At 45.2% G+C, this 10,801-nt stretch overlaps 1 pseudogene; it reads left to right on the top strand.

Moving 5' to 3' along the window:
- The first annotated feature begins 6,133 nt into the window (after positions 1–6,133).
- On the top strand, positions 6,134–7,329 carry LOC143762971 (serine/arginine-rich splicing factor 9 pseudogene; annotated as a pseudogene).
- Positions 7,330–10,801: the final 3,472 nt, after the last annotated feature.

Here is a 10,801-nt window from a genome sequence, read left to right as displayed (position 1 = left end):
GATTTTACAAGGGAGAACCCTCTGAACCGAAACACCAAATTCCCCCGAGGAAGCTCCGGCGAGCGAACCCCCTATAACAGGGATTGACCCTGAACAACCAGGGAGCCTCAAGTGCAACAGCTCCAAGACCAGAGGATCAGACCCAAGAGGAACAGTAGAACTGAGCGGAGGTGAGTGAGAGATCCAGGGAGCCGGAGTAGGTGAACCAGAAGATCCAGAGGGTACCGTCAGAGTCAGCAGGTAGATGGCAGGTAGGCAGAACCTCAGCACTAGAGGAAAACACTGGATATTAGTATAAAGCGAGACAAGGCAGAACATGCAGGCGCTGGTCTGGGATCTGAGAACAACAACATAGAACAAAGCACAAATATAGACAGGACTCTCAGTGATTGGCTGAGACGTGATTACAGGAAAAGGAAGCAGAGGTCCTTTAAATCATTTGACAGCTGCGCGCGTCCTATGCTCGCTCCTCCGCCACCTGGAAGTGAGGAGGCAGAGAAGACGACACAGCCCAAGGGAACATCGTGGGAGCGCGGACAGGGTAAGTAAGATTGCAGGAAACAGAGGAATGCTTGCAGACGGAGCCTGATCTCCCGCTGACCTGGTTGTTACAGTGATAGAGTGAGGGCATGTTATGGTAGCACTATGTGGAAGGAGTGATCGAGTGAGGGAACAGTATGGGGCATAATGTGAAAGGAGTGTTTCATGATCCAAACCGGGTTGTGAGTCCTGTCTTCCCCTTTTTCCGGTCTGGTCATGCCATGGGGTTAATTTATCCCCGCTGTTTCCTATAGCTTCTGCCTACGGCATGAGTAGCTGACTCCATTTGCCTAGAATTGTCCTGCTGCTTGCCTACTGAACCCTTGTCTGTTTATCCCCTCTTCCCTTTCCAACTCTGTGTTTCCCTTTCGTGTATTGACTTTCTGTTTTTTTTTTACCCTGACCTGTTGTTTTGTCTCTCATTTTTGGCATCGCTCCTGACTGGTACTGACCCATTTGGCTTGCTATTGACTCTGTGTTTGCTTATTCCTTTTGTACTGCGCTACAGTCTAATATTTGACCCGGCTTGTTTTGACTATTCTGCTGCCACCTGGTGGCTGCCTCACTGTTGCATTGCAGATCTGGTCCTGCTGTGTGCAGTCCACCCTCCACTCTATTGCCACCTAGTGGATCTTGCAATTACGTGTATTGCAGTGGCCTGACAGAGTGATAGTGTGAGGGCACAGTATTGGGGCAGTATGTGGAAGGAGTAATAGTGTGAAGGCAGAGTATGGGGCAGTATGTGGAAGGAGTGTGAGAGCACAGTATTGAGGCAGTTTGTGGAAGAAGTGATAGTGTGAGTGCACAATTTAGGGGAGTATATGGAAGGAGGGATTGTGTTAGGGTGCAGTATGGGGGCAGCATATAGGAGCGATAGTGTGAGGGCACAATATTGGGGCAGTTGTGGAAGTAGTGATAGTGTGAAAGCACAGTATGGAGTCAATATGTAGAAAGATTGATAGTGTGAAGGCCCAGTATGAGGGTAGTACAACCCCTGGCAAAAATTATGGAATCACCGGCCTTGGAGGATGTTCATTCAGTTGTTTAATTTTGTAGAAAAAAAGCAGATCACAGACATGGCACAAAACTAAAGTAATTTCAAATGGCAACTTTCTGGCTTTAAGAAACACTAAAAGAAATCAAGTACAAAAATGTGGTAGTCTGTAATGGTTACTTTTTTTAACCAAGCATAGGGAAAAAATTATGGAATCACTCAATTCTGAGGAAAAAATTCTGGAATCACCCTGTAAATTTAAAATCTCCAAACTAACACCTGCATCAAATTAGATCTGCTCGTTAGTCTGCATCTAAAAAGTAGTGCTCACACCTTGGAGAGATGTTGCACCAAGTGGACTGACATGAATCATGGCTCCAATGCGAGAGATGTCAATTGAAACAAAGGAGAGGATTCTCAAACTCTTAAAAGAGGGTAAATCATCACGCAATGTTGCAAAAGATGTTGGTTGTTCACAGTCAGATGTCTCTAAAATCTGGACCAAATACAAACAACATGGGAAGATTGTTAAAGGCAAACATACTGGTAGACCAAGGAAGACATCAAAGCGTCAAGACCAGAAACGTAAAGCAATATGCCTCTAAAACAGGAAATGCACAACAAAACAAATGAGGAACGAATGGGTGGAAACTGGAGTCAAAGTCTGTGACCGAACTGTAAGAAACCGCCAAATGGAAATGGGATTTACATACAGAAAATCTAAACGAATGCCATCATTAACACCTAAACAGAAAAAAAACAAGGTTACCATGGGCTAAGGAAAAGCCATCCTGGACTGTGGATGACTGGATGAAAGTCATATTCAGTGATGAATCGCGAATCTGCATTGGGCAAGGTGATGATGCTGGAACGTTTGGTGCCGTTCCAATGAGATTTATAAAGATGACTGCCTGAAGAGAACATGCAAATTTCCACAATCACTGATGATATGGGGCTGCATGTCAGGTAAAGGCACTGGGGAGATGGCTGTCATTACATCTTCAATAAATGCACAAGTTTATGTGGATATTTTGGATACTTTTCTTATGCCATCAATTGAAAGGATGTTTGCGGATGATGAGATCATTTTTCAAGATGATAATGCATCCTGCCCTAGAGCAAAAACTGTGCAAACATTCCTTGAAAAAAGACACAAGGTCAATGTCACGGCCTGCAAATAGTCCGGATCTCAATCCAATTGAAAATCTTTGGTGGAAGTTGAAGAAAATGGTCGATGACAAGGCTCCAACCTGCAAAGCTGATCTGGCAACAGCAACCGGAGAAAGGTGGAGGCAGATTGATGAAGAGTCCTGTGTGACCCTCATTAAGTCCAGGCCTCAGAGACTGCAAGCTGTAATAAAAGCCAGAGGTGGTGCAACAAAATACTAGTGATGTTTTAGAGTGTTTTTTTTTTTGTTTGTTTTTCATGATTTCATAATGTTTTCCTCAAAATTGAGTGATTCCATAATTTTTCCCTATGCTTGGTTAAAAAAAGTAACCATTACTGACTACAACATTTTTGTACTTGATTTCTTTTAGTGTTTCTTAAAGCCAGAGAGTTGTCATTTGAAATGACTTTAGTTTTGTGCCATGTCTGTGATCGGCTTTTTTTCTACAAAATTAAACAACTGAATGAACATCCTCCAAGGCCGGTGATTCCATCATTTTTGCCAGGGGTTGTATATGGAAGAAGTGATATTGTGAGAGCATAGTATGGGAGCACTATGTGGAAGGAGTGATAGTATAAGGGCACAGTATGTGTCAGTATGTGGAAGGAGTGATAGCGTGAGGACACAGCATGGGGCAGTACAGTGGGTACGGAAAGTATTCAGACCCCTTTACATTTTTAGCTCTTTGTTTCATTGCAGCCATTTGGTAAATTCAAAAAAGTTTTTTTTTCTCATTAATGTTCACTCTGCACCCCATCTAGGCTAAAAGAAAACAGAAATGTAGAAATTTTTGCAAATTTATTAAAAAAGAAAAACTGAACTATCCCATGGTCATAAGTCTTCAGCCCCTTTGCTCAGTATTGAGTAGAAGCACCTTTTGAGCTAGTACAGCCATGAGTCTTCTTGGGAATGATGCAACAAGTTTTTCACCCCTGGATTTGGGGATCCTCGGCCATTCCTCCTTGCAGATCCACTCCAGGTCCATCAGGTTGGATGGTGAACGTTGGTGGACGCCATTTTCAGGTCTTTCCAGAGATACTCAATTGGGTTTAGGTCAGGGCTTTGGCTGGGCCGGTCAGGAATGGTCACAGAGTTGTTCTGAAGTCGCTCCTTTGTTATTCTAGCTGTGTGCTTAGGGTCATTGTCTTGTTGGAAGGTGAACCTTCGGCCAAGTCTGAGGTCCAGAGCACTCTGGAAGTGGATTTCATCCATGATATCTCAGTACTTGGCCGCATTCATGTTTCCTTCAATGACAACCAGTGATCCTGTCCCTGCAGCTGAAAAACACCCCCATAGCATGATGCTGCCTCCACCATGTTTCACTGTGGGGATTGTATTGTGCAGGTGATGAGCACTGCCTGGTTTTCTCCACACATACCGCTTAGAATTATCACCAAAAAGGTCTATCTTCGTCTCATCAGACCAGAGAATCTTATTTCTCAGTCTGGGAGTCCTTCATGTGTTTTTTATTAAACTCTATGCGGGCTTTCATATGCCTTGCACTGAGGAGAGGCTTCCGTTGGGCCACTCTGCTATAAAGGCCCGACTGGTGGAGGGCTGCAGTGATAGTTGATGTGGCGACATCACATTTAATCTGAATTACCCAGATATATTATTTCAGTAGGCCCAGGGACATGAGCTAGAGTTCATGTGAAAATGACTGTTGGTCCTTATTGTAGTGAATTCACTGGTTGTCATTTATTGACTGTCTGCTGATTAGCTATTGTATCTGTCCTAGTATTGTTCTGCTATCTTTGGGAAACAAAGGTGCAGTGTTTGAATGTTAGTTAATATGTTAACAACCCATTGGTGCTCTGCAATATGAAGGACAATCTATGCATGTTGTTTACACACTCCTGCAGTGAGGGATGGCTTCCTACCTCCTTCCCCCAAGACTGTGGTGGAATGACTGAATGAGAAGTTGTGACCTATAAAAAGGAAGATCTGCCTGTGTTCAGAGAGTCTACATTACAGAAGTCATGGCATCATCACTCCAACTGAAGAAATTCAGAGCTGCTACATTTGATCATCTCTGAACCATGGATACGTTTGTAGAAAACTAGGATTGGGACCCGCTGGTCGCCTGGTTCCATGGAGACATTTAGAGAAGCCAGGTTGTGATTCTCGGATCAACTGGCCTTGTACCTTGTAATGATTCAGTGGCCTGTCATCTTCCTACGCTTGGTGTTACCTCCTCTCTGTGTGTGTGCCACGGGTGGGGTAGTGGCTCCACACTTGATGGCAACAAGTGGGATACTACTCAGCCTGCAGAAATCGGGGGAGCTGCAGGGGACTGGTGTTCATAGATACCGTCTAGGGCTCCACGACCAGGGAGGCATATAGACAGACCCAGCAGACCATTGATGAGGCATGCACAGCAGGTTTCGGATGCTACAATGTCCAACCCCACCAACACAGCCTTGGGAAGAGGACCAGAGTGGATGTATAGCCGCAACAAGAAACGTCATCTACAGGAGATGTGCCAGCTTCGACGGGTTGAATACCGGACCACCGTCACTCAGTCGAATTTGATCAAGGAATTGGGATGCCCAAAATGTCATGGATGATGATGAAAACTCCGCTGAAGTAGACCCAGTGGAATTAAGCTGCTTTCCAAATCCAGGATTCAGTGGTAGTCTGGAATCTAATACCCAGTCACCAGCAGCCCAAATCTAGGAATTGTTGATTGCATTGGGACCCAGAGCCTCAAGTAAGGAGAGTGCTTGTGTTATTGAAGCAGTTTTGGGAGTTCAAGTACCCCTACCACCAACACCGGATGCTATCTCCATGATGTCCCACCACCAAGGAAATCATCTTCGCTACAGAGACGTGCCAGTGTTTAATGAGTCCAACACAGAGGTTGATGAACATTTACAAGATTTTGAGACTCTAATGCTGATGCACTTGGTGCCCATAGATGACTGGGCTAAATACCTGTGGACTACTTTGGTCGGGCACGGGATGCTGCCTCAATACTGCCTGGACTATGGAACTATTAAGGACACCCTGCTGGCACTTTTTACCATCACCCTGAGAGATATTATTATTATTATTATTATTATTTATTGTTATAGCGCCATTTATTCCATGGCGCTTTACAAGTGAGGAGGGGTATACATAATAAAAACAAGTACAATAATCTTGAACAATACAAGTCATAACTGGTACAGGAGGAGTGAGGACCCTGCCCGCGAGGGCTCACAATCTACAAGGGATGGGTGAGAATACAGTAGGTGAGGATAGAGCTGATCGTGCAGCGGTTGGTTGATCGGTGGTTACTGCAGGTTGTAGGCTTGTCGGAAGTTCAAGTTCAAGTTCTGGACATTGTCTCGCCAGAGGGTCTCATGTAGAATTTGGCAGCCAACTTTGGAGACACTGCAACCGCTGGCTCGACGGTAGGGCTGCCCACTCCGCTGAAGCCCTTCGGGACATGATCGTGGTTGAGCAACTTATTGAGAAAATGGCCCCAGAAATTCGAGAGTGGGTAGCCGACCAGAAGCCCGACACCCCAGAGCAAGCAGTCCAATTGGCTGAAAAGTTTGCAGCCAACCGACCCCACTGGAGACCCAATATGCCCACCGATCCCAGAAGACTCATCAACCAAAGATTTGACCAGCCAACAGTTACTCATGCAGGATTTTCCCGCTTCCCAGCAGAAAACCCACCAGGACAAAGGGTTATTAACAGTACCAGTGATTTGCCTCACTCACAGTGCTGTTATACATGCGGGCTCCTTTGACACATTGCCAAAGATTGCTCCCAGGGTCGAGGCCCCATGCCTGGAGCCCATCTTCCAGCTAGTCCAGTCAATGTCTGTCAAGACGAGCCATCAGGGTCTGAGGGGCACTACCCTGGGATACACCAGCAAAGGATGAAGTGATATACCCTGTTCACATTATATGGCAGGTTGACCACTCTACACCAGCCAACCTCCATAGCCACCTCCAGTTAGTCAAGTTCAATGATATCAAGGCCCAGGTACCTCAGAACGCTGGGTCTTCCATCACCCTAGCCAGCCCAAATATTGTACAACCAGAACACCATTTACCAGGCAGCCAAGGGGCCTTTTCCAGGACTGGGGGTCAGCACTTGGGAAATGGGCGCATTTTTGTGGGCAATTTACCAGCCAATGTACGAGAGAAGCAGCTGGAGGAGCTGTTCCATAAGTATGGGAGGATCCGTACCATCGAGCTGAAGAATCATGGGGGAGGCGGTGCCACACCATTCGCCTTCATCACCTTCAAGTATACGCGGGCGGAGGAAAATGCCTTGAGTGGAAGCAATGGGTACGAGTTCGGTTCTCGTCGTTTACTTGTGGAGTTTCCCAGGTCAAGCAGAAGACCAGGAGGTGGTGATGGAGGACTCCACTAGAGGAACGGGTCACTTTCTCGGTGAACTGAATACAGAGTCCTTATCTCAGAGCTTCCCCCCTCGAGAAGTTGGCAGGATCTGAAAGATCATATGAGAGAAGCAGGAGATGTCTGCTAAGCTGATGTACACAAGGATGGCACCGGGATTGTGGAGTTTGTTCACAAGGGCGACGTGGAACATGCTTTGAGGAAACTGGATGAGCCAAAGTTTCATTCTCATGAAGATGAAACTCCTTACATACGTGTTTCTGCTTAAATACATTCTAACAGATTGTCCCCAATAAGTGGAGAAGGGTTATTGGAAGTCTATCATGTCTGTCTAATTAAGATGGGGGAGGTATGTGGTGACATCGCATTTAATCTGAATTATCTAGACATATTATTTCAGTAGGCCCAGGGACATGAGCTAGGGTTCATGTGAGAATGACTGCTGACCCTTAGGCTATGTGCACACTGAGCAAAACAGGACATTTTCTGCAAGAAATCCGCATGCGTTTTTCTCACGTTTTTACCGCGTTTTTGGTGCGGTTTTTTTTGCGGATTTTTTCGGAGGTTCCCAATGCAATAATATAGTGGGAAATCTGCAAAAAATCCGCAAAATTAATGAGCATGCTGCGTTTTTTTTACCGCGATGTGTTTTTTTTTTGCTGAAAAAAACGCATCATGTGCACAAAAATTGCGGAATGCATTTATTTATTGCTCAGCCTGGACGGCCAAGTCTAGGAAGACTTCTGGTGGTCCCAAACTTCTTCTATTTAAGAATTATGGAGGCCACTGTGCTCATAGGAAACTTGAGTACTGCAGAAATTCTGTTGTAACCTTGGCCAGATCTGTGCGTTGCCACAATTCTGTCTCTGAGCTCCTTGGCCAGTTCCTTTGGCCTCATGATTCTCATTTGGTCTGACATGCACTGTGAGCTGTGAGGTCTTATATAGACAGGTGTGAGCTGTGAGGTCTTATATAGACAGGTGTGCGCCTTTCCAAATCTAGTCCTATCAGTTTAATTAAACACAGCTGGACTCCAATGAAGGAGTAGAACATCTCAAGGAGGATCACAAGGAAATGGACAGCATGTGACTTAAATATGAGTGTCTGAGCAAAGGGGCTGAAGACTTATGACTATTTCAGTTTCTCTTTTTTAATAAATTTGCAAACATTTCTACATTTCTGTTTTTTTTCAGTCAAGAAGGGGTGCAGAGTGTACATTAATGAGAAAAAATTTACTTTTTTGAATTTACCAAATGTCTGCAATGAAACAGAGTGAAAAATGTAAAGGGGTCTGAATACTTTCCATAACCACTGTATGTGGAAGGAGAGATAGTATGAGGGCACCATGTACTAATGGTGGTTCAGATTCTGTAGTAATGTAGATGTAGTGATCTTTAATTTATCCGACTTGACAATACATCATTAGTCAGTGTCCTATTTATTGGACATATATATTTATTGACTAAAGCCCCCATATTATATACATAGCAATTGGTAAGCCATTATAACAGTTCAATCTGTGGAAACTTGGTATAATGGAAATCACATCACAAGAAAATACAGAGAAAGAAAGTGAGATAAGCAAAACGGATCATTTATTAAATCACAGAGAAACCCTAGTGATGTAGCTGATGTTATAGGAAGTGTCGGTCCTGAGCTCTATGACATCACAGTAATGATGTAAGGAGAGGGGTCGCTCGTGTGATCTATAATGTCACAGTACATAATGATGTCAAAACAGACATCAAATCAGGCACGTATGTCATCACATGTCAGTCCTGTGCTCTATGACATCACAGTGATGATGTAAGGAGAGGGGTCAGTCCTCTGCTCTATGACATCACAGTGATGATGTAAGGAGAGGGGTCAGTCCTGTGCTCTATGACATCACAGTGATGATGTAAGGAGAGGGGTCAGTCCTCTGCTCTATGACATCACAGTGATGATGTAAGGAGAGGGGTCAGTCCTGTGCTCTATGACATCACAGTGATGATGTAAGGAGAGGGGTCGGTCCTCTGCTCTATGACATCACGGTGATGATGTAAGGAGAGGGGTCGGTCCTGTGCTCTATGACATCACTGTGATGATGTAAGGAGAGGGGTCAATCCTGTATTCTATGACATCACAGTGATGATGTAAGGAGAGGGGTCAGTCCTGTGCTCTGACATCACAGTGATGATGTAAGGAGAGGGGTCAGTCCTGTGCTCTATGACATCACTGTGATGATGAAAGGAGAGGGGTCAGTCCTGTGCTCTGACATCACAGTGATGATGTAAGTAGAGGGGTCAGTCCTGTGCTCTATGACATCACGGTGATGATGTAAGGAGAGGGGTCAGTCCTGTGGTCTATGACATCATGGTGATGATGTAAGGAGAGGGGTCGGTCCTGTATTCTATGACATCACAGTGATGATGTAAGGAGAGGGGTCAGTACTGTGCTCTATGACATCACAGTGATGATGTAGGGAGAGGGGTCAGTCCTGTGCTCTATGACATCATGGTGATGATGTAGGGAGAGGGGTCGGTCCTGTGTTCTATAACATCACAGTGATGTAAGGAGAGGGGTCGGTCCTGTGCTCTATGACATCACAGTGATGATGTAGGGAGAGGGGTCAGTACTGTGCTCTATGACATCACAGTGATGATGTAGGGAGAGGGGTCAGTGTTCTGCTCTATGACATCATGGTGATGATGTAGGGAGAGGGGTCGGTCCTGTGCTCTATGACATCACTGTGATGATGTAAGGAGAGGGGTCGGTCCTGTGCTCTATGACATCACTGTGATGATGTAAGGAGAGGGGTCAATCCTGTATTCTATGACATCACAGTGATGATGTAAGGAGAGGTGTTATGGTTCTCAATGGCAAGAGAACATAGCCCAGCAAACATAAGTACTAGCTCTTGGAAGGATGGAAACTAAACTGACCATGAACTAAACCTGCCGCACAACTAACAGTAGCCGGGTAGCGTTGCCTACGTTTTTTATCCCTAGACGCCCAGCGCCGGCCGGAGGACTAACTAATCCTGGCAGAGGAAAATATAGTCCTGGCTCACCTCTAGAGAAATTTCCCCGATAGGCAGACAGAGGCCCCCACATATATTGGCGGTGATTTTAGATGAAATGACAAACGTAGTATGAAAATAGGTTTAGCAAAATTGAGGTCCGCTTACTAGATAGCAGGAAGACAGAAAGGGCACTTTCATGGTCAGCTGAAAACCCTATCAAAACGCCATCCTGAAATTACTTTAAGACTCTAGTATTAACTCATAACATCAGAGTGGCAATTTCAGATCACAAGAGCTTTCCAGACACAGAAACGAAACTACAGCTGTGAACTGGAACAAAATGCAAAAACAAACGAGGACTAAAGTCCAACTTAGCTGGGAGTTGTCTAGCAGCAGGAACATGCACAGAAAGGCTTCTGATTACAATGTTGACCGGCATGGAAGTGACAGAGGAGCAAGGTTAAATAGAGACTCCCACATCCTGATGGAAACAGGTGAACAGAGGGGATGATGCACACCAGTTCAATTCCACCAGTGGCCACCGGGGGAGCCCAAAATCCAATTTCACAACAGAGAGGGGTCAATACTGTGCTCTATGACATCACAGTGATGATGTAAGGAGAGGGGTCAGTCCTGTGGTCTATGACATCATGGTGATGTAAGGAGAGGGGTCAATCCTGTATTCTATGACATCACAGTGATGATGTAAGGAGAGGGGTCAGTCCTGTGCTTTATG

Source organism: Ranitomeya variabilis, chromosome 1 (assembly GCF_051348905.1).
Source record: "Ranitomeya variabilis isolate aRanVar5 chromosome 1, aRanVar5.hap1, whole genome shotgun sequence".
NCBI classification, from domain to species: Eukaryota; Metazoa; Chordata; class Amphibia; order Anura; family Dendrobatidae; genus Ranitomeya; species Ranitomeya variabilis.
Note: the sequence above shows the minus strand (reverse complement) of the source record. Positions and strands in the feature narration are given on the sequence as shown.